The 27,035-nt window shown below is 42.4% G+C and overlaps 1 protein-coding gene across 1 annotated transcript in view; it reads right to left on the reverse strand.

Annotated features, from left to right (window-relative positions):
* LOC126564970 (D-3-phosphoglycerate dehydrogenase) overlaps positions 1–27,035 on the reverse strand; it is a 483,268-nt gene that overhangs the window by 106,143 nt on the left and 350,090 nt on the right. The gene's annotated exons all lie outside the window — the stretch shown is intronic.

Below are 27,035 nucleotides of genomic sequence, written 5' to 3' on the forward strand. Positions count from 1 at the left end.
TGTTCCGACGCAATGTAGGCCGTTCCGATGAAGGTCGTTGGTGGCAAGAGATAAACAAGGTATTTTCTCAAGTATGCCACGGAACCACACTAAACAAAAGGAAGTCTATCGGTATAACAATATGAGCAGAACAATCGTTAAGTGTGTCAATTACTCGCCAAAAAAAAGGTTCGTCACTTCTATTGAAGTCTTTCGTTTCATCGCTCCGTTCCCTATCATTTTTCACCAAAAACAACAAGCCCCGAAATTAAAACCCCCGAAACTGTGATGATCGATGCGGTACGATCATTACGCGATCGATTTGCGCCACCATCGTTTGACCCTCATTATCATAAGTTACGCCGGGAATGCGTCTCCCGCGTGACTGTTACTTAATCTGACTGCGTGCTTGACAAGCGCTTTTGGGGATGATTGGTAAAATCGGTAGGGTTTAGGTTTGTCTAATCATCGCAGCTTTCAAACATCGTCGTGCGCTATCGTTTTACACCTGTCCTGCCTTCGGTCGTCCCATTTGCGGACTGAGCGGGGCATCGATTTTTCGACCGATAGAAACCGCCACCGGATCACCAGTAGGTCACCAGCTAATCACGGTCCGGTGGGCTCGTAAACAACGCATAATCCATAAATCTTACCTTACCGCGGACCACGGGCCATCGTAGCGATTTGAGGCAGAAACCGTGCAGTTTCGATCGAGGTGAACCACCTTTAACCCGTACCAACATGCGAAGGATTTTGTGCGTGCGAGTGAAATGATCGTCTCGATAGTTTATCTTTCTGGACGAATCTTTGTTCGTTGCTGTTGATGTAATATTTTAAAGTTTTGTTGCTCGTTATGTGGGAAACATAAGATTTTATTTGCTTAATGAAATCATCATGAAGAAAAAAAAGCTTCCTGCGCAGTCGGTTTGTCGTCCGTGTGGTCTGCCTGGTGAGTTTCTATAATTTATTGATTTGTTGATGAATGAAAAAAAGATTTAGTGCTTCAGATAAGCTTGTTATGGTTAGCAATCATGATCAAGGGTTGAAATAAAGTGAAGCAATTTTCAAACATGAATTTTGACGGTTTAAAAATAAAATTATGTATTTTCATTTATTTAAAGTGGCTAACGTCCTAAAAACTAGGCCAAACAATCAGATTATCCAATCATTTTCGCAGCACAAAAGCTCTCTTAGCTTCTCAAGTCAATCAGTGATCTAAAAGCCATTTGAACAGCAAATCGTTTCCTCGACATGATAAAAAAAAGAATAAAACGATCATGAAGCACATTGGCAGTAATTTAAAGTGATAAATTAGCATAAACGGTTCGGAAGTAGCCACCGGAAAGGTCATCTGTTTTGCATCGTTTGCGCTACTTTCCCTTCGGGTGGCTACTTTCGCTGCATCCGAAATGCATTCTCGTAACGGCCACTCAGCCCCCGAACAGTACAGTTGAATGAAAAACCTTTTGGCACCGGTATGGCGTTTATGTGATTTTGATTGTGTTCAATCGTTTTGGGCTTCATATTTGGGAAATGCATTTGGGGTTTTTTTTCCTCGCTCCGTTGTGGAAAGTGTTACACTGTAATAGCGACAATCATGAACTCCTACTTCACAATAAAGGGATTACACGGCGGTCGAAATTCTTCGAAAAGAAAAAAAGGACTATTAATACGCTACACATGCTGCCAGTTTCTTTCACCCACATTCATGAGAAACGATAAAATGCGGAAGGGAATGATGATGATGATGAGCTTACACATCATTTGCATAGCAACATAAATGCAGCAAAGGTGAGACTTGAAGCAAAAACGCCGCTAGCACTTTCCTCCCATCAAATTGTTACAGAAGCGAATCAAAATGCGTCATGGATTGAGAAGTTACAGGAAAACAGCTCTAGGGACGCTACTTAATTTTGAGAAAACATTTCAACTGCTTCTTTATTGTAATGTATTTCTTATGTTCACAAAGTCAGATTGTTAGGTGGCAAAGTCATGACGGGATAAATGTGAAAAATATCTTATCATTTTACTTACATCTCGTGAACAGTGGGCACAATTGTTTCATCGATTGGATGGATGGCTGTGAACATAATTTGCGCTTCTTTTCCAACAAACACGTCACATTGTTCGAATGGTCCGATGAAAAGAAAGGACCACCATTTCTTTTCCCGTTTCTATAATCTTCCCCTTAGCCAGCCAGTCAGTCAGTCAGTCAGTGGACCAGGCCAGACCTGAGTTATGTATGCCACCAATAGCTGTAAGCGAATCTGCAAAAGGAAGAAAAAATATTAAACATTGATATGAAATACTGATTCCCATAATCGCAAAAACTGCCTCAACAACAACGCGGGCAGGAAATGATGAATCGCTACGTAATAATATCGCACCAGCAAGAGTTGGCAAACTGAGAGAGATTCACTTGCAATACACGCGCAAACAAAAAAGCGCCCCGACGACCGTAGGGAATTTTTCGAATGTCGATGGCTGTGGGAAAGCTTTTCTCCCAACCGTGGCGGCAGTGGCACGGCGGATTGTGAGCATATCTTTATTCCTTTTATTTCGTACTGGTTGCGAACTATTTTTTTTTGCAGTTATTTCACTCGTTAAGATTGTTTCGCCCATGTTATTGCTGCTGCAGTCGCATTATGTGATGAGTGGATGTGTTTATGGGTTTATCGGGGTTTTTTCTACTTTTATTTTGTTTTTATTATTACTCTCTTTCGCCGATGGGCAGAGTTCTATAATCGTCACCTAATAATTACGTCACTGAGGTAGGACCAGATTACGAGAGCGTTGAGTGCTGATGTTCACTTATTTCTTTCCCATGAGTTAGGAATTTCCAGAGGAAGATTACTAAGCGAGCTCGTTTGAATGCAGTCAAAGATGACGCGAACATGTTTATTTGTTTAAATTTACAATCCCTCATCACATTTCTGCTTATCGTCGCAATGCTGCAGTTATTCGCGCCCGTTTGCATACATGATCGGAATGAATAAGTGGAATGGTGTTAGTGTTGGGCGGCATGACATGAAGGTAAATGTAGCATCAGCTGCCATTAAGAAGCATTAAATATTTGCCTTCAAAATCTTGTTCAAATCATGTTTTTCATTAAAATACCTGGAATATATTTGGAGAATATATTTAAGAGGAATATTCACTTGCTTATTCTTATAGTGATTTCTTATAGTAATTCCCGATTAGTGAAGTTCCTTCAGTGTTTTCTTTGTATTATATCATCTATCATGCATCCAATGAAGTTTAATAAGTTGTTTATAATTTTCACGCAACAATTTCACGTCTTAAAACACAGCCCTTTCTATAGCCTTTTTATACTTCTGTTAAGCATAACGTACGACTCTTTTTATTCGTTAAATTCCATCAAATCCGTCCAATCATCGCACTTAATAAACCTTGTTCCCTGTATCTTGTGCTCTTCCCTTCAATCGATTCATTCGTAAGCTTAACGCATGGCTTCAAACCATTTCTAGCCAATTAGAATATCACGCAAACCGATTACAACCTCATCCGAGATCGCGGATCTAGAATCCACTCCGAAAGCTACTGAACATGATTTGAAACTTTAGACTCCATCCAACACATGGGCCGAAGCATTCGTTCTGGCGGTGAAAGTGACTGAACTAGCAGTAAAGCAGCAGGAAAAAGCTTAACCAAAGCGTGTTGGGTTGAAGCAGATTGCGTCGGTAACCCTCTTTTTTTTCCATTGGCTATTCTTAGTCAGTTCAAGGTCAGATTGGGTTAGGTCGTGGTTAGCACGGCTCAGATTCCGAATTGTCATGCGTAATCGCATTAGGTTGATGGTGTGGGTCAGTCACTTTCTAAAACCCTTACTCTTTCCCTGAACCGTTCGCTGGTCGCTGCTTTCAGTTGACAGAAACAGTGATAGAAGCGATTTAAATTAGATGTTTTATCCGACAGAAACTATTCATTCCAACGATCTGTTCTTGTGCTGTGGCTGTGTTTCATGTTGTTTGCCTGAACCCTGCGGGTAATTCCGGCAGAGAATGGTTCTATTGGGCCATCACACACCCCATACCTGGAAACCATTATCGTAGCAAGAATGTCCAGGATTCGGCGGCTTTATAATCATTGGATGAGATTTGGAATGATACGAAGCAACGAGCAAAGCAATGGCATAGACACAAATTAAGACGTTTAATCAATGAAAGGAAAAACTTGTTTTTGAGGAGGGTGTGAAGATGTTCTGGAAAGAAAACTAGATTCTTATGGTAGGAACACGTCCATAAAAAGCTATAAATTTCTTCCATTAAATCTACATTTTAAGGCACAGTTTATCGGTCAATTTTGATAGTTTGATAGATTTGTTAGTAGCTTATCAAATAAAGTCTCAAATTTAGTTCTTTTTGGAAGTAGTGTGAGTGTTGAACGCTTAAAACGAGAAGAACAATCTTCTCATGAAACAATAATGGCAGCTGCAATCACACTCCGATATTCAATTTCCCTCATAACAAACTTACGGAAAGAAATGAGGCGAATCACACACAATCAGAAGCATTTATTATTATGATTGTGCAATCGCTCTTTAAGGCATTAATGCCACTTAAGACGTAATTATGATCGATCACAAAAGCATTCAAAAATTCTTGCAATTCTTCATCAATTTTGGCTTACTTCTTATATTTTTGATATTTATAGAATGTGAGCTTTTCGTAAGACGGCTTGAGAAATTGGCATTCATCAACCGTAGTCTTGATTAAGCTGACATGCCCTGCATCCCGATGCGCCCAGACAGTGAATACGATTACCCAAAAAGCTATCTGAACAAAGGAAAATTAATTACATTGACTTGCCTTAAACATATGGAACGTCATAAAGAGGTGAAGATTGATCTTCATGCCAAACCGGACGACCGTTGACCCGGGTGGAAGCCCACGGACTTCACTCATCGTGGGTGCCATCGGAGTAGGGACTTGAAAATTCAAACTGACAGCAAAAAAAAAGGAAAGATTAATTTTATCGTCCCTCACTCGCTAAAGGGAGGAATTTCGACGAACACGAGAAGATCATTAAATCGAAACAGGTTCCTGTTTCCCGGCTTGCGCTCGGCCCTCCGAGTGGTGCGATGAAACACCACAAGGAAACGAATTCCAACCCCCCGAAAAAAAGGCGAAATCCGGGCCAACCGTTGCGATCGGCTGCGTTTATTGGGTTACGCACCATGACCTGTAATGATGTTCAAGTGTGCGAAAGAAAGCAAATTGACACAAAATCCGATCGATCGACCCAAAAACTAGCACCGACAGAACATGACCTGTGGGTCCTCCGGTACAGGTGAAGTCTTCAGTGTGGAATAAAAGTGATAAAAAATTACGGGCTTGTTCGCTTGTCATAAAAATACAAGGGTCCATCCACATTGTTATGTACGTGATGGGGTTGATAAATAAAAAAAGACAAATCTTTGGAGAATCCAGCAAGTCTAGGAACTTCGAATGACAGAAAGATGACCCATCTTCAGCGCGATCGTCAATCTCCAGGTGTTCCCTTATATCTTGACCTTCATCAGTAGACACATTCGCGTCGGCCGCGTAAATAGGAAGAGGAACGATTTGCCAATGAAAAGACGACATCCGGACACGCTTCAGTAGTCGCAACCTAGGAGAAGACGTGTAAATCAAATTTATTGCTTTGCATAGGGGCTTCACAACAAACAAAAAGGAGACGACGTACACCGAAAGCAGGAACCGTAAGACAGTTTTTTTCAGTGTTGGGCGTTGTTTTCTTTGAAAATGAAAATATGTTGGTTCCGAAGCGAAGCCTTTATCTTTGACAATTGGCGTAACGGTACCGCTTGGTATTCGGCAGTCGAAGGAAAAGGGCCTTCGAAAAGCGTTGTGTGTGGGAGACCGAAGATGATGGTGTTGGCCTACATTCGGGGATGTTGCTGAACACCTTGGATAACGCTTTACATAAAATTACGATTACTCCGTTGCAGGCAAAAGGCTCTCTCCGGAGACACAAGCTACGTTCGCCGAAGCCCTTTTGGTCCCGAAAGGCTTATCAATGAAATTCTCGACCCGTAAGCGTGGACCGCCCTTTAGGAATAATAATATTGTGCCGGATTTATGAACCCATTTGGTTGACAATCTTTTTGGTTTGTGCTTGTGTCCGCTGCATTCTAAGGGTATGCAGCCAGAGTGTGATTCTTGCAACTGATGCATAATAATGCGCCGATAGTACAATCGGAGAAATACAGTTACTTGATCGAGTGAACCAACCGAGTGTATGTGAGTGGGTAGAAATGTTCTTTTTGGGAGGTTCTGTGAATAGAACTTTTTTTCTACAACCTCTTAAGCTCTCGGGATGCCATTGTTGCCTTTCCATGACTCAATTTTACCAATTTAAGATTTTTGAAAGGCCTGGTACATGTCTATGGTATCTTAAGCTTTACACCGAGCTTACATAATTACGATTGTGATTGAAACTAAACTAAAACTATGATTTAAGGTCTAGTTAGTTTGTCCCTATATTAACACCGAGCACTAAAGACTTATGGACTGTTGTTCATTCATTGAATCATTTAATGTATTTCCCATTGATTTTAAAGCTCAAAATGCGATGACGGATGACAGATTGCATCAAACACTGATGTCGTTTTTAGAACAAAAACGTTCCTTTTCTGTCGACCATTTGATTTTATTGTATATACGATCATTCAGCAGGAAGTAACTAGCCTCAACTAGCCTTAATGTGCAAAAAAGAGCACTGTTTAATTACTTCGCGCCTTTTTTCCCCTCGCAGCTATACATCTGACACTTGCTTTTTCCTTTCAAAAAAGTGTCGTCAGGATATGCCCAGTTTTACCATTTTGTCGTGTTGTGCTTGTACAATACACGCGAATGAATCATTTTGATGAGTCAATTGATTGTAACGGCAAGTGAGGTTACTTTAGTTTATCGTTCATCACCACTACCAGCGGCATTCGTGCTTTGCCCCGTTTTAGTTTATTGCATTGCCATTTTAAGTAACCTTGCGGTGCGCAGCGTTTAGGTATCGTCAGCCGGAATCAAGAAACCCGGCAGCCCCGTCCAGTGCATCGCGCTCGGGTTTTGTGATATAAGGTGACCTTATTTGGTGTCACTAAACTCTACGGGTGTCCCACGAGGTGGAAGTGCGCACGCCACCGTGTGCAAAGTGGAGCCGAACCCGACCGTGTAAGTTTAACGTCCGGACACTGGGGACGGGGCGAATGATCAATCGTTCAGCGCGTCCTAAGCAAAGTGGATGAAAACAAACAGACATCATTAAACATAAGGCGAAAAAGCTGTCATCGACGCACCACCGTTCGCGGTGACACGCCGCTCGTGACGAACGACCGTTACGATTGCGAACTCTTGTACGGTGTTTTTTTATATATTCGTACGTGCCTGAAGGCTTTTTACGTAAGGTTGCTACCCTTGTCGGGCCCCTTATCGGACACGGCCAGCCAACCGAAAGGTGAACCAAGAATTGGCCAGGTGAACAAGTGTCGTGAGTGGTAAGCAAAATGAGCTAAAATGAGTTCAAAGTAGTTATTAAAAAAATTTCGTCTTAAATGCTTGCCAAACTTGATGCCCTTTGTGGTCGGAAATTTATCTACCGAGTATCGCAATATTTAAAGGTTAATCTGAAAAATGTCTTTGAAATTAATTTCTCTACAAACATCTATTTTAACACCTTTTTCCAACGGCAAAACTAAAGCCATTGAAATACTTTCATTTGGATTGGGCATCCCTTAGCGATTGACAGCTCTCGCGCCAACTTCTCCGATTTGTCACGTCGTAATGACATCAATTAAAGCCCACACGCACTCGCCCCGGTGCTAGTAATTAGTGTCGGTGCACTTGCACGGATGCTCTCCTTCATTCTCGGCCCATGTTTGAAGAGTTCATTCCCGAGCTACCTTGCGGTGACCGCCGTTTGGCGCGTACTCACGGCACGCGTAATTGACTAGTGTCCGTGCGCTCACAAGCGATCCATTTTTCAGAAGAAAAACCCCGGAAGAGTATCGTGTGGACGGTGGGCAATGTAAACTATTTCTTACCGAGCTTGACTGGTGCACACCTGACTTGGATATTCGATTGCTGCCGTGGTTCTCCGGGAGCATATAAGGGCACACTCTCCAGGAGGGCATAAGGGGAAGCCTGCAGGAGTCTGGTGTGTTCACATATGGTGATCCAGTTCGTTCTGCGCACAACAAGCGCGGACAGGAACCGACATAGGAATTTTCTTTCTTATCGAATTTTGTGATGGCCAGAGGAAGCGTTCGAATACTCATACAGACAGTCAGACCAGACCAGAAGCAGTAGAACCGCTGGTCAGCTGATAGCTAACAGTAGTGTGGTTCCGTACCGTACGAAGCCATTTCCGGGGATGTATCGAACTGGTGCGCTTCACGTATCAACCGATGGCAGCATGTTCGGTAATAGTTGCGGCAGTTGAAATTTGATCTAGCGGCTACAAGCCGTCTAGTCCGGCAGTCTGCTGTCCCGCCGGAGACTAGCTTTAACTATTTGTGTGGAGGAAATCAATTTCGTTTCGTTGATGGTTATGGTGTGGACACCGTTTGTTTTCGTTCTACTGTTACGCTTCCGGGGTGTTAGTTTTTTGTTTAAAGCTCGAATTTGTTGGGCTTAAAACAAAACCGTCAAAAGGAAGACCGTTTTGCACTAGTGTCACTAATTGCTCGTCGCGACACATGAAATTTACAAATTTACGTATGTCGATGTTTGTTTCCTTGTACGCTAATGAACACATTTTTTCTCATGGTGGGTACATGGAGCTCAAAATTGATTTGTAGGGGTTCACTAACTGTGAGTTTGCATTGCGTAATGACGCTAAACGATGGCTAAATGTCGTTATGAATGGATACTAGTGCTGGTTAAACACCAGCAAATAAACAATTTAATGTAAATATAAAATAAGATAGTTACAAGTAAGTACCAACATATTTATATAAAATAAAATGAGTACAGAATAAAAATAAATACTGAAGAATGTATAAAAAGTATATGAATGTAGATGGATATAAAAAAAAAAACATTGCAAACGGGACAAAACAAAACATGGAATGAATTACACTTGACCTCAGATGCACAACACTCAAACTTCTCATTTTTTTAAAGGATTTACACTCGAATAAACTACTAATATACTCATCAAATTTTATTCTTCCTTTATTCTGCCAATTTTTCTTCCTAGGATCTTAAATCTCTAAGAGATTTTGAACTGCGGATGTGGGATTTTTCTTCTTGGCTTGCTTGAGCTTATGCTTGAGAGGTGGTTGAGCACTTCGCGTAGGCATGGCCAGGTCGCCAATCGGTTTTCAGGAATCTCGGTCTAGGGCAGCAGGCTCCCATCCACGGTTTCATCCGATCTTCGACAGGTTTGTCTCCACTTGATCCAGCCAACGGGCTCGCTGTTCTCCTCTACGTCTCGTGCCAAAAGGGTCGCTGACGAGAGCCTTCTTGGTGAGACATGAATTCGGCATTCTCCTCACGTGCCCCAGCCATCGTCAGGATATCTGCAACGCCAAACAGCTCAGCTAGCTCGTGGTTCATTCTCCTTCGTCACACGCCCTGCTCGTACATACCGCCAAAGATAGCCCTGAGAAATATGATCAGGCCCTGAGATAGCCTGATAGAAAATGATGAGTGCATTGGCGTCCTCCGTCAGCATAGTAAAAGACTCGTGCCTGTAGAGAACTACCGATCGGTGTGCGATATTCTTGCATTTCGTGTGTTGTTGGAATCTTCAGGATCGCAGGAGTTTGTGGAGTCTGTAGTAGGCACAATTCCCCTGAACAATGTGCCTTCGGATTTGGTGCTTACGATCGTACCAAGGTAGCAGCACTCCTCTACCACCTGAAGATCTTCGCCGTTGATTATCGGAAGCAGAGTATACGAGTCAGGCTCTACCACGGTTAGAGCCTCCGGCGAGCAGGTATATTGTCTTCGTCGCATTGATCCTCAATTCTCATATGGGATTCCTTGACTTTATTTCTAGCCTTTGATAAAATTACAATATTAGAATAATGGAACGAAAACTGATAATTCAAATAGCTTCAATTTTAATAAGCTATTTTCATACCCTTTTAGCTTCAAAACCCGTACATAATTGAATGAATGTGACAAGTTATTTTTACAATCTCCAAATATAAAAATAACCTTCAAAATGTTGCCCAGCATGCCTCATTCACACCGCACACAATAAACCTTATCAAACAGCAAACATCGAAAATTATAAACAAGCAACATTCCACCGCACCGAACCGAACCGGCGAACCATCTTAACGATGTCTTTATGCTGCGCCGTTAAAACTGGATCGATTTCCTGTTCCCAGTGACACCGCTGCCACGTCCTCAGGAATGTTATTAAAGCTTCTTCTTCGCGCACGATGCAGCAAAAAGGGGTTCGGCACATCGATAAGCGGGTAGTATCCGGTTTCACACCATAAACGGCCGACGAGGGCGTATCCCATACAGAAGTGTCGCTCATTATGAAAACGATTCGATTACGATGGTTAAGCGCGTCTGCCGCTTAGGGGTGGAGAAAGAAAACAAAAAAAAGATAAAAAACGTTGGAATGATCTACATTCTGTTAGATAAGGGATGTGCGCCAGAGTGAGGGTTATTTCGGGGGGATTCATTGCTGGAGCACATGAGAACAAACCGGTGTCTGGTGTTTTAGCGGCACTTATGTCTGTCGCTTGGTACTGTACAATCACGTCATCAGTACCAGGACCACAGAAAACGACGTATGACGTATAATTGTTCAAGTCTAGCTTAATCGTGCCCCACACAAGCGTGGGCTTATCGGTAGGACATTGATTGAAGCTCTTCATATCATCAAAATCCACCGACCAGCACTGTCACCACCTTCGCTGCTATCGATAGTTTCGATGCGAAGATCGTGATGATATCATCATATCGCTTGATGGCGTACCTTCATTAACGGTCCCTTTGAGCTTGGTGGAAGCTCAACACCAAAACGCATTCTGTCTTGTTGGGTCCTCGTTTTGGAACTGTTCGGTGGACAACCCACACGTTGCTCTGTGTGACCCGTCCCGGAGTCATCCGGAGATGCTAGAGCGGTGGCCCGTAACCTCTTGTCTTGGTCGAGAAGAAGGGTGAAATGGAAACGCGCCTAATGCGCTTATAATTAACTGACCCGTTCGGTTGGTGTGGTGTTTCGTTCGCTCAGTTTTCCTGTTCCTATTATTTGACAGTAAATCGAACCGGTCAATAATGGTGTTGCTTCACTGAACACACTAACACAGGTCGCCGAAGAAGCATGCTACATCAAAATGACGATCAAAATGCTACAATTAAAGAAATAAAGTCTTGCTTAATATTCAGTTCTATAATTTAGATCTCTAGTTCTGTAAACATTGAAATAAAAAGTATGAAATATTTTTAAAAACGGCCAAATCAAATTTATGCTACCTTACGGTACACATAAAGCATCGCCACTCACTGTAGGCGTCCAGTGTCCTCCAGATCCATCCGTTCAGCAGGTTACTCGGTTAACTCTCTCGCGCGAGTAGGCTGACAAGTTCGGAAGGTGATTATAGCACACGCTCCATTAACAAACTCCTGGCTGGTCCTGGTGCCGCGCTAATGTCCGACCGGCGTTAACTCGTTCGCTCGACAAATGCTATCTCCATTTGCGTTGGTCAATCGATTGGAAAATATAATCATTGAGTGGAAGCGGAGCTGAGGCTGCCGTCACCAGCCAACCAACTCCCCGAAAACCGACATCCAAACATGGACAAATTTGGGCGAAAAATAGTGGGTCAGTTTTACTTTTTGTGCGTGTTGTTGGCAGCGATCGATTTGGCCCTAGTCGGCAAATGGCGGCAGAAACGAAAACGCTCTCACACGGACCAAATCGTATGTCCAATTTTGGCAAATTCCTTCCCGTTCCCGGGGGTCATTTTTCTTGCCGCATGTCTGGCCAGCGCGTGGAACTGGCTGGCGGCGCTTTGTGAGAGTGATTAGAAGCGCGTTGATCGGTGGATAGATATAGGATACTAATGTATCGTTAACCTGGTCGGTCAGGACTTATAGGGGGTTTGGAAATTGATAGACTTTCCATTTTTTTGTTTTGTTTAACCGTTTGTTTTCAAAAGCATGCCAGCTCACGGCGGTCGTAATGTGGCGCTGCATATGACAGGATCTTTCTTCACCAGTGAACCAGCAACAATCAACCATTCTTGTTAAGCAACTGAAGACTTCTTTCAAGAGCTCATTAAACACGAAACAGTGAGGCGTGTGTTTGTGTCCGATGCATGTTTATCAGTTAGCCCAAGCATTGCCTCATATTTTTAATGGATACATCGATACAACTCGGAACATTCCGTAAATTGTTTGAGCACATTTCAAAATTTCCGAACGGCACTATTAGCGCTTATCAAAACGCATACCGCCCGGCCTTATTGCATTCCCGAAATCGTATCGATGAGTTGCAATAAGTGCAGTCAAAAATGGGCACACAGATAATTTTATCGTTTCTACACTTCAATTGCATAACATTTTTAAGTGTCTCGTCTGCTCTATTAACATACATAGATAGTGCTCGAAACATTTACTGCACCATTTCAGCTTTACATCCGGTTAGATTGGTTTTTGGTTGATGGAACTCTCATACTGCATGCTTCGTTTTGCTTGTTGGACATTAGCTATTACAAAAAAAAAAAAAACAACGCAACACAGTTTCTATTTCCAATTATTGCGGATCTTTGATTGTCTGCTTATGGATATGATAGTGTAAAAAGCAATAAAAACCAAAGATAGTACAACTTCTAACCTTCCTTAAGCGTTCCCCCTTGGTTCGTTTTCGTTCACCCGTGAAAGCTATTATGTTGTCTTTATAACTGTATACTTTATCATATTATCGTTCCTCTAAACGCTGCATCATAAATAACTGGGAGAAATAAAACAGGGAGAAGCAATTCATTCAGCCGAGCGCAAATTATTACAGCTGGCCAGAATCATCAGCTTCTCTCATACGGTTCTTACACCATCCCCCCTCCCCCCCCCCAACAATGGCCGTTGGAATTAAAACCATCAAAAAGCGTTCACTTACGTTTATGTCTTCTTTGTTCTTCTGCTGCAAGCTTTCGAGCTGCTTTCCCTATCGCTTTTCCTTTACTGCTTTGCTCCCGGCTTTGCTAGGACGGTTTGGAAAAGCTTCAGCCCAACGTTATGTGCTGAGTATCGGTGGACGGGGGATTAAAAGCATAAGCAGAACGTCTTCCAGGGATAGATAGATATGAATGAAGCGAAGGTGGCCGATAGACCTAAGAGTCCTAATAGAGCAGAAGAAACGTGAAAAGAAAGAGAAAAACGAAAACATGGAACATCCACGCACCGAAAACGCATCTACCGATCAGTGATCAGGTGAAGTAGTTGTAGGAACCGAGGCAAAAGGTAGAGCGATACGGGAACATGTTTGATAATCAAAGCATATGCCGCGCACAGGTGTATACACAATGGGCAGAGAGGCAAGACCCTTTGCGGAGAGTTATGTTGAATACGCCTGACTCTCCTGCCTTCTAGACCGTTGGGCTTCTCTCTTTCTTTACAGCAAATTCCATTATGCTTTATCTCGTTCCTTGGCGTATGTAAGGTTGTGAATGTAAGCGTGAGGCACCGTGCGTCATTCAATGGAAAGACGATCAGCTGCTATGCTCCACTGATGCACGGTGTAGCAAACAGCAACATTATGGACAAAACGAAGCATATGAGAGATTTCGTTTTTCTTTTGGTATTGAATGATCGATTAAAAACCTTTTAATTACGTGTTATGTTCGAACATTTTCTTTATAATAGAGTGAAATTAGAGCACAGACGCTTAACATGTTTAAGCACAAAGCCAAGAAATTCTATTTGAATCGGTTGTTCTGCGCTTTGATTATCTTGCCAGATTAATTTAATTTGACATTATAGAGGCATCACATAAAAAATATCTTTCTATCTCCCACACGAGGAATTCCAAAATTCACTAAACTTGGATTAATAATAAGATAAGTATAATGATAACAGAAAAAGCCACTTAGAAATAGGATCTGCATGACATAATAATCTCATAAATATTCTCTATGGGCGAAATCTGAAAACTAAAGTTTTACTAAGGCAAATTTGTATTGAATTATCCATTAGTTGTGGTTAATAAGGCAATTTCGTCAATCGAGCTTCTCACTCTTAAGCACCTAATCCTTGAACATGTCAATACTAGCTTTCTTGATGCATTTTTATCCAATATTAAATGACATTCGCATCGATACTTTGTAACAAGAATCGGCTTAGTATCGGGGTACTTAGAATAAATGAATCTAGAGAGCTTTTACAGCTCTGGAAAGAATGTTTGAAAATGTTTCGGAAGAGACAACATTTTTAATATTTTTAAGCAATTACCAATCGTTCCCATGTGTATTGAATTATTTAAAATATGTGATATACCGGATGATTTTTTATTCGTTTTGGACAATCTGGTAATCGCTGAATAATATTAGTAATCGAAATATAAAAGTTTACTACTCCCAATGTCTGTTATTGTATAGTTATTCAATGTACTAAATTTAGTTTGATTTACGATTACCCACATCTTAGTAGTACTGTTTAGTTTTTACTCAGCGTTTTGTCCATCTGATACAACCCTAACAACTCAGTGTGCCTCACCAAACGCAACCAAACACGTTTCCTACGCTCGCGGAGTGCGTCAAGTGTTCGCGCTCGGCGCTACGTTTCTCAGAAGAGTTCGAAACGTTGATCGAGTCAGGTCGGGCTCGAATTTTTGTGCCGCGCGCGCGATCTACTAAACTGAACGTGGCTCAGCAGCAGCCAGCTAGCTCGTCGTAGGCTACATAGTTTACGTTTGTGGTATTTACGTATTTTTTTTCCTCGTCTCGTCCAACTCCCCGTCTAACCACAGCGAAAGGTACGTGTTTGTACGTTCGTGCGCCGCGTGTTATGCACTTGTGTTTGCACAGTTTTGTTTTGGTTTCTCGATTAAGGGAAGGTGGATTATGTTTCTTGTGGTATGTGTGAATCTCGGGGAGTCATGGTTATGCTCGTAAGGGTGATTGGGTTCCTTGTGTGTTTGTGCGGAAGGTGTGTCCGTGTGCTCGTGTGCAACGTGATGTCATTGCGCTAGCATAAAGAAAAACCAAAGGGCAATTACTTAAGCAAAAAAAAAAAAAGAAAACAGAATATGTCAAACGTCGTCGAACTAAGAAATAAGGTAAAAATAAACAAATCGTCCCGCGAGACTGTATACTAACGGAGTTTTTGCAGGCCGTGAGTGTCGTGCGTGAATCGAACCGAGTGGCGCTCGCAGCAACACGCAGCTGCGCCTGCGTGAAAGTGAAAAGCGCATAAATTTCACCTTCAACCACAGCGAGAAGGTGTCCATCGATGCCGGTGACCGAGTGACAATCAGGGTTGGCACAAGGAACAACTTCATCGCCGTTCCAAACGAAATCTCGATGCACGTTGTCGAATTCGTCCCGTTCCGTTGATAGTGCGTATAGAGGTTTGGCTGGGTTTTTGGGATATCGCTGGCGCAGGTGTGGGTACGAAAAATAATAAAACGGAGAAACGGATATATCGAACCAGTGGATTCGTTTTGTGAAAGTATCCGTTCACGCACTGGAATGTTGTGTTGCTGATGGCGTTGTTTTGACAAAGCCGGAAACGTCAGCTGAGCTAAGTGAGCGGATTTTGATACTTTTATCATCGAGAGAACGTCTCGTGGTCGATGGGAAAGAGGGCAGGGATTCTTAGGGTAAATTGCGCCATCCTTTCTACAGAAAAGGGGCAAATATTTTGTAATCTGTTCTGTTAGTATGTAAAGAACGGAAACACTCCCTAGACAAGTGCATGGCGCACTGTGCGACATTCAGCGCGTTGGTAGTGTGTCAGTGTACAGGTTGGCTGACTGAAGGTAGACGAAGTAGGGCCTGTCTCCAAAGAGACAGAAGCCCTTTGTTTATGCTACGCTTACAAAAAGTACCGTATGGTGTTGACCGCGTGTGTGCTGCTTTGTTCTTGGCTGCACTCTGTAAAACCCGTCTTGTGTGTTGTGAGTGAGCCCTTACGATCTGGCTGGGTTGAGTGTTAAGTGGCCGTTTCCGGTTCCGTGCTGGATAAAGTTGATAGTGCAAAAGGAAGAAAACACGAAGCGCGGAAGCAAACATGAAAGATAGAAAATGCAAAGAAGTGCTCTTCATTTCCTCTTTAACAGGCGAGAGACGAGATTTTGACAGTCGTTTGTTATGAAAGACACAGACCAAAAGAAAACACTGCGTTGCCCTTTTCGGTTCGCGCGCGCGCTCCCGCGAACATTCTTGCCAAACGGGATTTTATTTTGCTGTACGTTACTTGGTGAAAAACGCGCTGAAGGGTAAGAGGAATTTAGTGTGTGTTAGTAGGGACTGAGTGTTGATGTTGTCTGCTCCATATTTGTATGCGTTTTTAGCGTTCTAAACGTGCAATTAGAGAGTTAAGCTAGCCCATGATCAGAGCCAGCTCGATTGGTGATCATAAATTTGAAGGCCTTGCCGTCGTGGTGTGAAGTTGAGAAGCGTGCTACCTGTCAGCAGGTTCTACGAGTAGGCTTGTCTTTTTCCATAAAACACATACAACATTGTACGTTAAACAATCGATCGTCTTGCAAAGTAGCATTGTAGCAATCGCATCACAGCCGAAGAATTCAATACTCAAAAGGTAAGTCAAACGCGGTCACCTTATTTACGACCCTTGTGTTTTTTCTTATCAGATATATGAAGATTGCAGCGAGTCGCGGCAACCTTTCCACCCACCGTCAGCTTAAATGAATTGTTGCAATTTGTAAAGCAGCTTCACCAGCGGTGTCTAATCTTAACGCTACTAATTGAATTCTTATCGCTTTTATCGCAAGCTAGAGAGAGAGAGAGAGAGAGAGAGAGAGAGAGAGAGAGAGAGAGAGAGAGTGGTCACGGGGTTTGTGTTGTGTACGATGCACGCATTCCACGTATGTGATAAGTAAGTGGTGCACCAGAGGCAAATGACGTATTACTACACTACGTAGCTGAATGGATTCAATTTTGTTCCTATCCTTCAATCCATGAGGTATCCAACATCCAATTTTAGTGAAACTTGTTGTATAACAAATCTTACATTTTCGGTTTGTTCTGTGCGATAGTGTGTCCTATTAGTTGATTCAAGATATTGGTCTCAATAATTTTGTATGAAAAAGTCCGTAAACCAGTTAGAGAAATTCTCAACAAGAAAAACTATTACAATTTCAGAGATCAAGGGATTAGGTTTTCGCTATTTGTACAGGAATTAGATCACTTAAGTCGCTTTTATTCTGACCGATTGATGTCTAGACAACTACGTCCTAAACATGAACGACGAGTTTTGTATCTGAATGTTTTGTAATCTCAAAACCAACACATTTTATGCCTTGATTTTGCATAAAATGCTGTCAACTTGCGTCAGTAACATCTTACGATTTAGTACAAGTACGATTTAGTACGAATAAACCTGCAATTGTAGTTCCTGACCATAGCTGCTTGGCAAATTAATAGATTTTTATTCTTTTTTTAATACTTTGATCTCGGAAGATCTAGGCACTCTATTTCTCATCATTATTTCTTCTGGCTTCTGTGACTTGACATTGTACTCGGATAGTATGTTAGTCAAGCGTAGGATGGAGACGGTTCAAACGGAACTTGACTCGTGGAATTGCCTTGTGGAGACCGGCTCCGCTATCGCTTCGACCACCGGATCGCTCCAAATCAATTAAAAGTGCCACAATATTAGGCCTCTATATTAAAGAGAGATCTCTAGAGATAAGAATGAAAAATCCTTTGAATTAGTATATTTTCTAAACTTTCGTAAAATAGATGTGAAACAGAAACTCAATTCAAAGTACCATATTTTTAATAACAAGAAAACTTGAATTGACCCAAAACAAGAAAAACATTCTGGATGCATAAAACCAGGTACATGATGTACCGTAACACATTATGAAGGTTTTTTTTTTTTTCCTTTCGCCAATGTTACCATCGACTATATTTAAATTCCTTTCCCAAATGTGTGACATAATTTCCTGCAAACGTCGGGCAACGGTTTTGTCCTATTTAAGGACGCATCGGTAAAAGTTGTTTCGCTTTTTCGTTTCGTGTGTGCGGCCCGTATCACCTTCAAACAAGCGCCTTTTACCAAGTCAAGGAGATTCCAAGCGATAGCGCTTCGCACCTCGCTTTGGTTCCTGATAATTAGTGTTTCTTAACGGGTTTTTTTGGTGGAGCAGTGTTTTTAATGTCCAGCAAAAACAAAAAACCATACAAACTTGGCATTATTCGTCCTGAAATCGAGGATTATTAAGCAAACGAGTGTTTGAAGTACAACTGGATCCGATGAGATGGTATGTGAAGCAAAGAATATGTTTACCGATTTTTTTTTTGTTTGTATCTTCTCCTTTCGAAACACAACCTGTCACACCATTTTCGGTCATATTTATCTTTTCCACCTTGCGCCCGTTCGATTGGGAATGATAGATGGGAAGGAAAGGATTAGTGGCACTACCAAATTATGCGTGACTTGATGGAGGATGTGTCAGCTTGGGCTGTGTTTTGGGTAAAGTGAAAAACAAGCACGAACCCGGACGGGGCATCGGCATTAACGGCACAGGTCGGTAGATTGCGGAAACTGGCATTGGATGAAATATTTTATCAATGATTTCATCGCAAAACTTGTTCCTGCCTTTTACGTAGGAGTTGTTTGATAATGCGAAATATGCTTCATTTGGGATGCCAGTGCGATGATGATGATGAGCTGGTTGCCTTACTGGGCGGAGGGTAGTGCTGGGTCCGTTGGATAAGCGAATTTGCATAAAAAAACCTACTGAGCCGTTTTTAATTATTTTTTTTCAACTTTGAAATTGGGAAAACATTCTTTAAGATCGAAATACATGGAAAGAACGTTGATCGGATTGATTTTCCTTTTCATTACAAGGTTTTTTCGTAGCGCGGCAGGCAAAAGGCGTATTTATTTTTAAAAGTTTAAAAATAATTGACCGGCTCTTATTCGGGATTTTCTTTCATTTCGCGTGCTTGTGTCCTTCAACATTAAATTAAAGTTAACCTCCCCAATCGCTTTCCTTCACCGCTCTTCACATCTTCGGCGTTCGGTTTCAATTTATGGTGCGTGATGTTTTACACCGAAATTTTAACGAAGAACTTCCGTTCCTCTGTGTGCACCCGCGGTATGTTTCTCAGCATAAAATCCCTTTTTCGGGTTGCAGCGAATTTCTTCTTTTTGAAGCATGTATGCGCACTGGAAGAAAATCAACCAACGCCTGATTATTTAATTTGTAGAAATGAGCTGAAGGTAAAAAAAATCCCATCAACCTGTTCCTTTGCTTTTTTCATCATCATCAGCAACATGCCGGTGCGCCAAGTTGTCAAACAACCTGTTTCGCTTCGGTAGTTTTGTGGTGTCGAGAGTGTCCCACCAGTCTGACCAGCACCCTGAAGGCTTTTTTGGACGTAGCTTTTAGACTGATTTTTTGTGTTTTGTTTTACGAAATCGCGCAGATTTTATCGCTCGCATGCGTACCGATCGTTCGCTCGCAGCGGGGCAGTATGTCTTGAGACAGTTGTGGCTTCGATTGTAGGTCGATACGCAAAAGGGAATGGAATGGGCATATTTTTTGTGACGTTGCCATAATCTCATCCATAAAGCTGAGCTACACCAGCTTATCGGCCAGTATCGTCTCAATCGAGCGGTAAAGCTGTTCCATCCATTGCTAATCCATTCTGTGTTGGGAAGAAGAATCCCGGCAATAGTTAGTTTTTGCTGTGGAAGAAGCACCCAGTGTGTTCCCCTTATCGCTGGATGGAATTTTTTGATTGAGTGATCAAGGTGCGGGGTATGATCGATTAAGCATAAATCGTCAATGTTCTTTTATTTAGGTGTGGGCACAAACCAACGCACAAATGGTGCCTTCATGCCAGATGGATGGCGTACTCGTTGAGTCGAGTCTCGAGCCAATTTGTGTACATATTTACCGGCGTGATTATCAATAACCGCTTAAACCATCACGGTCACAACATTTGGGCGCGATAGCCTTGTGCGCGAGTGTGTGGGTCTATATGTCTGTTGGCTAAATTGACTATTTTTACTTATGCTAATTGGCATCGATATCATCTTTCGCCTTTTCTTCGATGCTTTGCCGCAAGGACGTTCCTCGTTCATTTTTGTTGGTGATGGATGGATTGAAATTGGCTTGCAAATAAGCTGCGGTGACAGTGCGTCACAGCAAACAGTGACACTCCAATGTTTGCCGATCGGGAGACTAATTTGTGCAATTTATTACACTCGAAAAATGTTGGCCCCCTTTGGGTGTGGTTGGCACTCGATGTCGCGGCGGTCCTGGGAATGTGGCGAATTTGTATTTGTTTTACTTGTTTCATCTCCATGGAAAGGACTATAGAATGATTATTATTATTATTATAGTTCAAATATGGTTATAGTTATGAAAAAGGTCTTCCGAAAAAGGTTGACGTAAAAATTCTTTTGACCCAATGTGAGATCAGCTGGTTGTCTCATTGATCGACGACTCTCTTGATTTACGATATTTATGCTCTGTAAACTACTCGTTGCTTGCTTACATGTTTTTTAGCACAGATATTAAAAGCGATTTTAATATAAAACAATCCACAATACTTCAGGATATTCTTCTCAGTTTAGACTCAGATCTCTGGATCTTCTCCCTATTCTTCTAGATTTTACGACCTGTTAGGTCACGCCGGCCATCGAGTGGCTTACTAGACTTATCGATACCAAGTTGTGGGACAACCTCGGTCCTGCCATGTGAAGGTCCGGTGCCGGTATCGTCGCAGTGCTGGACCGCCAATGTCTTTAGATAAAAGTTCTATTACAAGAGTGCCATCAGGCGATAAAGACAAGGTATTATTACGGTATGCCAGTTTATTCAGGGGCATTTGAAGAATCACAAAGTGCCGTTGGAGGACTAAACTCCTCTGTTGAGCGTTTTAATCTTTCTCCAGTAAAATTATAGACGGTTATATTAGGCCAGGAATATTAATGGCATTTGTCAAATTATTTTCTACTTGTTCCTTCCGGAATAAAACCCAACGTATAAGCAAATATTGAGCTATTGTTCATCGATGTTTTTGCCCATAATTACGGCAAACCAATCATAGATGTAGTATGTATACCTGATTGACTGATTTTAGTCTATTTTTCAAGCTTACTTTGAACAAGATTAAAAATTTTGAAATTTATCGTCATGTCCGATTATTGATTTGTATCGAAACAAAGAGCTTCACATTAGCAACCGTTTGCTTTACTTAGCCAGCAACCCGAACGATTAAAAATGCATTATGCACCCACCGAGGCGCCGGCAATGTGAGAAAATAATCCAAATCCTTTTTGCTCTGGCTAATCAAAATTCATCACGTGCCAACATCAAAACCGGCCAAACCGGCACAGCGACATCAAAGCCGTGTGCACATTAATTAGTGCATTACGGTGAGGTGCGCGATACAGCGGCAAATAAAACAATACCCAACCACCCCTCCCCGGTCCGCAGTAATGTGTATTCACGCAATCACTTTCTTGGACGCTTTCTTCGGCGCGGAACTAATTTTTGCGCACATTTCTCCTGGAAGCAGGCGCAAAAAGTGGGCACAGCTTGCGTATGGTGCGATATTTATGAAGCCACTGCACATGGCCATAAACACTTACTAAACGAGAGCTCACCGAAGTTTCGTGCGCATCCGGATTAATGGGGGAAAAAAGATGATCCTCTCGGCAAGTTCCGCACTGAGCACGATTTGCCGATTTCACGCCCCAGCTTACAACTCCATTAGGTAGGAGGGTTGAGAAATGTGGAGGAGAGGAGGCTTTTAGGAGGCAATCTTGACAAGCCGGGTTCGTAAATGAATAAATGCATTATGATGTTTGATTATTTATTTCCGACGCTTGCGGGGTTTGGCGAATCGTTGTTTTGGCAATTGCTTTGGCATCAATTTCACTCATTTTTTTCTAGTTTTGTGGCAAAAAAATGCCTTTAAAAAGTTTGTTTAATCGCTATCTGTGAGGTTCATTTGATTTATTCTTTACTTTACAAGCTAAAACTGGCTAAGTTAATTAACATACCACTCACGTGGTCGCTTCATCGATCGATCGTTTGCTTTAATTTTAAGCTCGAACGTGCTCGCTGCTTGAAATTCCAACCGGGGGACAAAAGGAAACTCTTCGGCGCCCCAAATGTGACATTTAGTGACGCTTTGGGGGGGGGGGGGGGTTCGATTTCCGATACGGCTGCAAAGACCGCATTTGGCTTCCCTGCTACCAGCTTGCTCGCGGAATCGCAAATGTGGTTTCGCTTCGATATTCCCCACCGTATTTTCGCGGGTGGTTCGGCTATGCAAAAACGCAACCCGATGCGGGTGCTAGTTGTCCCTTTTCGCAGTGCAGTGCAAACCAAAAAAAAAAAACTAGAGCTGGTGAGCGATTTCACGCGCGGAACGCGGTCAACTGCAAAAACCGTCCGCGAGCGTATCCTGGTGGCCAAAAGTGCTGTGGCGGGCGCGAGATCCTCACGCTTGTGCGTACGGCAGCGGGTGTGTGTGCGAAGGAGAAAGTGTAGCTGAATATAAATGATGCTCGTAGTTTGTTTTACTTTTCGTCTGTGTCCGATGCAGCGCTGGGGCCAGCGCAAAGTTATAATAGTTAGCGTACGCGTGCACACCTCGCGTGCTCGTGCGGGGCGTAGCGTGAAAGTTTGGAAAGCTTTGGCGGGCTGCCGAAAAATCGAACTACCCCCCCCAAACGATTGGCCCCGCCGAGTCACGTGCGAGCTGACCGGGGCGTTTTTTTTGCGACTGTTTTTTGACGTATTTTTGTTTGCGTTTTTCGTGGGGATTTGTTTTTTCAGCGAAACGCACATTAAACATTAGAGATGCCATAAATAGTGCATGTGTGTACTCAAAGGGAAACTGGGTCTTTTGTTTTACTAGCGATAGTATGTGACTAAAGCGTTTGTGGCATGGACTTGCAATTGATGTTCATTTTGCAATGTTTCTTGTTTGTGTGTTGAATTGTTAGAGAACAAAACTTAACTTTAATAACAACACATTTTTTCGCTCCACTCACACTTCGCAATTTGTTAGGTTCTGTGTTGAGTGTTTTATATTTTATACATCTTAACTACATGATCGTTTTCCTTAAGACTTTTTTGGTACACAGCAAAGGCAAAACAAGTAAAATTTTCATTAAAAAAATAGCTTTCAATATTTTCTTTGCATGACTACATCCCGAATTTGCATGAAATCGATTTCAACCCGTTACATTTCGCTAGTTTTATTTGATTATCTAATGGACGGTCTTTGTAGCGTAGTGTCGTTGAACTGTCCATGACCAGCAGCGTCAATTTGCACAATTTGTTTCTCAGCATAAGAACATCCCGCTAGCTAACTGTGGTTCTATCCAGAGAATAGATGGAAAACCCAAAAACCTTGTGCTTTTTTGCGTCTATAAAGCTATGGAAAGCGAGTCAGAAAAAAGATGGCTGATTGCTTACGTTCAGCCGTGTCGAATGCTCACACTCATAATGGGACAATTTAATTAAATCTTGAGTGTGTCTGTGTGCGTAAAAAATTAGCGTTTGCTTCAGCAACAGAGTGTCAAAAGTACTGTAAAACAAAAATTATTTTTTTCCCAAACCTCTTGTTACCTTGCAATAGAAAAGTAAATTTTGTGATCTGTAAAACCATCTTCCAGAAAGCCTCTCTGCCGAAAGTGAATTTTCAGCGAAGCCCCAAAACAAACGGCAAATAAAATAAAGTACGACCACGTGCTAACCGTGGTCCGGGAAAAGTACTTTTTCGTTCGTTCACCCACTGTTCGAATTTTCTCGCCTTCACGCGAATGCACGTGCGGGCGATGAAAATGAAATGTTTTCATGTTCACAATCCACCACCGGAAGTAGCCGCAGCGCAAATCGGGCTTGCCGTTTTGGCTCGCACCATTCCGCCAGGGGGGGGAAGGTGAATGAATTTCAAATGAACTTAAACGCAAGCTTAAAACAACACAGAGCGGAAAGCGGCGGTCTAAAGTTAAACACGAAAAGCGAAAATGAATTTAAGTGACCCTAGCGCCGACGAGGGGTGAACCTAGCGCCGTGTGCGGTAACTTCGACACTCCAGCGGGCAGAAGCGCCCTTAAGCCGCTAGCGATCGCGGGCTGATGAATTATTCAATGTTATGATAATACGAGTAGACCACAGCATCATCCGTTTTCTTGCCGGACTTGATCTTGATGATCTCGTCGGTTCGGCTTCGCTGCACCATCTTCGGCTCGGCGGGTTGACCTTTTCCACCGCGGTGATATGATATTCGAGGATTTTCTCTTTCGTCAGGCCCTGATAGGCACCCAACATTTCGGTGCCCGAAATGCCACCCGCGTACGAGAGTTTAGCAATTTCTCCTTTAGCAAGCACAAACAAAAAAATCGCAACCGAAAAGGAAGATGTAAAATTTGTGTTTTTCTTTCACGGTCCAGATCCCGTACCAAACCCCGGACCAAATTCGTTCCGGGCGTGAGCAATGAATTTTCCTACTGCCCAAAGAAAGATCCTTATCCGTCGGTGTGGGTCCAGTTGGGCAGGTGAGAAAATTGTATTCCGATCCGATCCGCCGAGTTCATCTCTGGTTTGTGATAATGAATTCGGTTTCCTTTCACGTTCACGTCATTTGACTGCTCGGGACGGAAATGTCGGCACTCTTCCTGGCCTTGATTTTCATAAATTTTCACCGATTTTTGTTTTTGTTTTTCGGCGCTTTCGGCCATCGCAATTAGGTGGGTGTAACTGGGCCGTGGCTCGTTGCGGGCGTAAATCAGCGTTTTTTGTGGATTTTTGGGCTTTGCCTCATCTTTTAGATCACTTGGATCGTGCTGATTAGTGCGAGGAAAGTTGTGGAGCGAAAGTGAAACTCAAGCAGGTTGATCTGAGATTTGTTTTGGTCGGTTTTGTTGTTGTTTGGGCTCGGATGTATAATTATGTGATCGTTTCATGATCGAATTTATAGTTGAGAGAGTAGAAAGGCTAAGCCACCGGGCTTAGACTATTTAAATCTAGACACGATGCAGAAAATCTTTCAGATGATAAAGAGTTGGAGTGGCTGTGCTTTGAATGACGATGTCACAATCTTGTACGCTCCGGATCATAGAGACATCAAGATAATCAATTCGTCAACGTATCTTTTATTGATATATTACTAAGAAAATCGATTGTAATAACTGATTATTACTCAGGCATTTTTGTGCCACCAACTTCGCTTCACTATCTAGAAGCAGAAACGCTATTGCAACATTCCTTACGTTGGACATGTTGTGAGATTGTGGAATTGAAAAAAAAGTAGGTTATCGTTTATCGCATGTAATAGTTTGTATTAGGGCAAGGTCAGACGTGCTTTATCAGATTTGTTTACTTCTGTAATATAGGCTTAATGTTATGCAGGGGTAAGGTTTGTACGGTTTTAAATTGAAAACATTCCTCGTGTAGTAGATAAGGTCACAAGATTCATAATTTGCTAAGTAATTTAATATCTATTTCAGTTCTGAACACCCTGAAAGCTTCGACAGATGTTGAAATAACCTTCAAAATTGTCGATAACTACTCTACTGTGAAGTGATAATCATTAGTTTGGTCTCATTTAAAAGGCAGTAAGTTTATACACACAGGGATATTTCCCAATCATCATAACTCTCAAGGTCCGGTCAAGTGCCACACCGAATTCCTTCGCCTTGCTAGAATAAATAACTCAACGCGCATATCTTCGCTTACGAGTGTGTTTATCTAACGCTGGCAAAGAGCGCTGGGCTCGTGTAATCAGGAAGTTCAGCGAGACGCAAGAAAGTTGCGGCATGATCATGGAAGATTTATTAGATTTTGACGGCCCAAGGGAAGTTCTTGTTCTTTTGTTCGCGTAAATGATCGATCAATCGATTTGGTTGTCTTCCTTGCCCGCCGCTTCGATTGTGCCACCTGTTTACGTTTCATCTACATTTCAAGGTCTCGTTATTGTGTGGAAGACATCATAAGCTACCCAACTTCAAAATATTGAAGCGTTCGGCGTCATTCCCTTCTTCCGCCAAATAGACGTTATTGATTTTTTTTATGTGAAACGAACGATGTGAAACGATGCGCAGCATCTTGTTGGGCTTATTGCTTGATGATCGATGTGCTAACGTACGCAACAGAGTTCTATAACTGCGTTATACTGTGCTTGTTTTTGGTAAATATGCTGTTGGGTGGTACCGCATTCTTTGATGCAAATTATGCAAGAACGATAAGTGCCTTGAATTAGTGGCGATGGATTACAGAGGAATGTTAGCTAACCGTCTGTCACTCAAATGCATAGAAAATCCTACGCCAAAGACAATGTGACACAAGTTTGCATATTTTGCCGACATAAATATTTATATTCCCCCAAGTACGCCGCACGAAGTGAAGCTCACGCAGATAAGATTAATGGGTTCTCACCAGCGTCAAGTGTGGCTTTAGATGTGTTTTGAATTCTACTCTCGCCTGACGATCCTCAAAGCTTCCAGATGGACATAGATGGTTTCTTGCGAGACTTTGTTAGGAATAGTTACAATAAAAGGATGGCGGATGATACCTCACACATGTTACCTACGTGTTTGGGTTAGCTAATTCGTTCTATGCGCTGTTTTGGTTCCAGCGCCTGCCGATAGGATCGACCTGACTGACTGCGTGGTGATGATGAGGATGGTACATGTAAAAACTGAATCGTACTGTATCTTTACCGGGATGAATATTCATAACGCAAACCTCCTAGCATCAGCTTCGTGTGTCGTGAGCTTGAAAGGGGTATGTCCACCGTTGATGTTAGATCCGGCCTCCCATGATCGAGGACTGTTTACTTACCGAGGCCTGATGTACAAATCCAGCAAAGCGTCTGGAGCTGCCAATGATATTTTTGGACTTATCCAAGTCCT

The sequence above is a fragment of the Anopheles maculipalpis genome, chromosome 3RL, assembly GCF_943734695.1.
Source record: "Anopheles maculipalpis chromosome 3RL, idAnoMacuDA_375_x, whole genome shotgun sequence".
NCBI classification, from domain to species: Eukaryota; Metazoa; Arthropoda; class Insecta; order Diptera; family Culicidae; genus Anopheles; species Anopheles maculipalpis.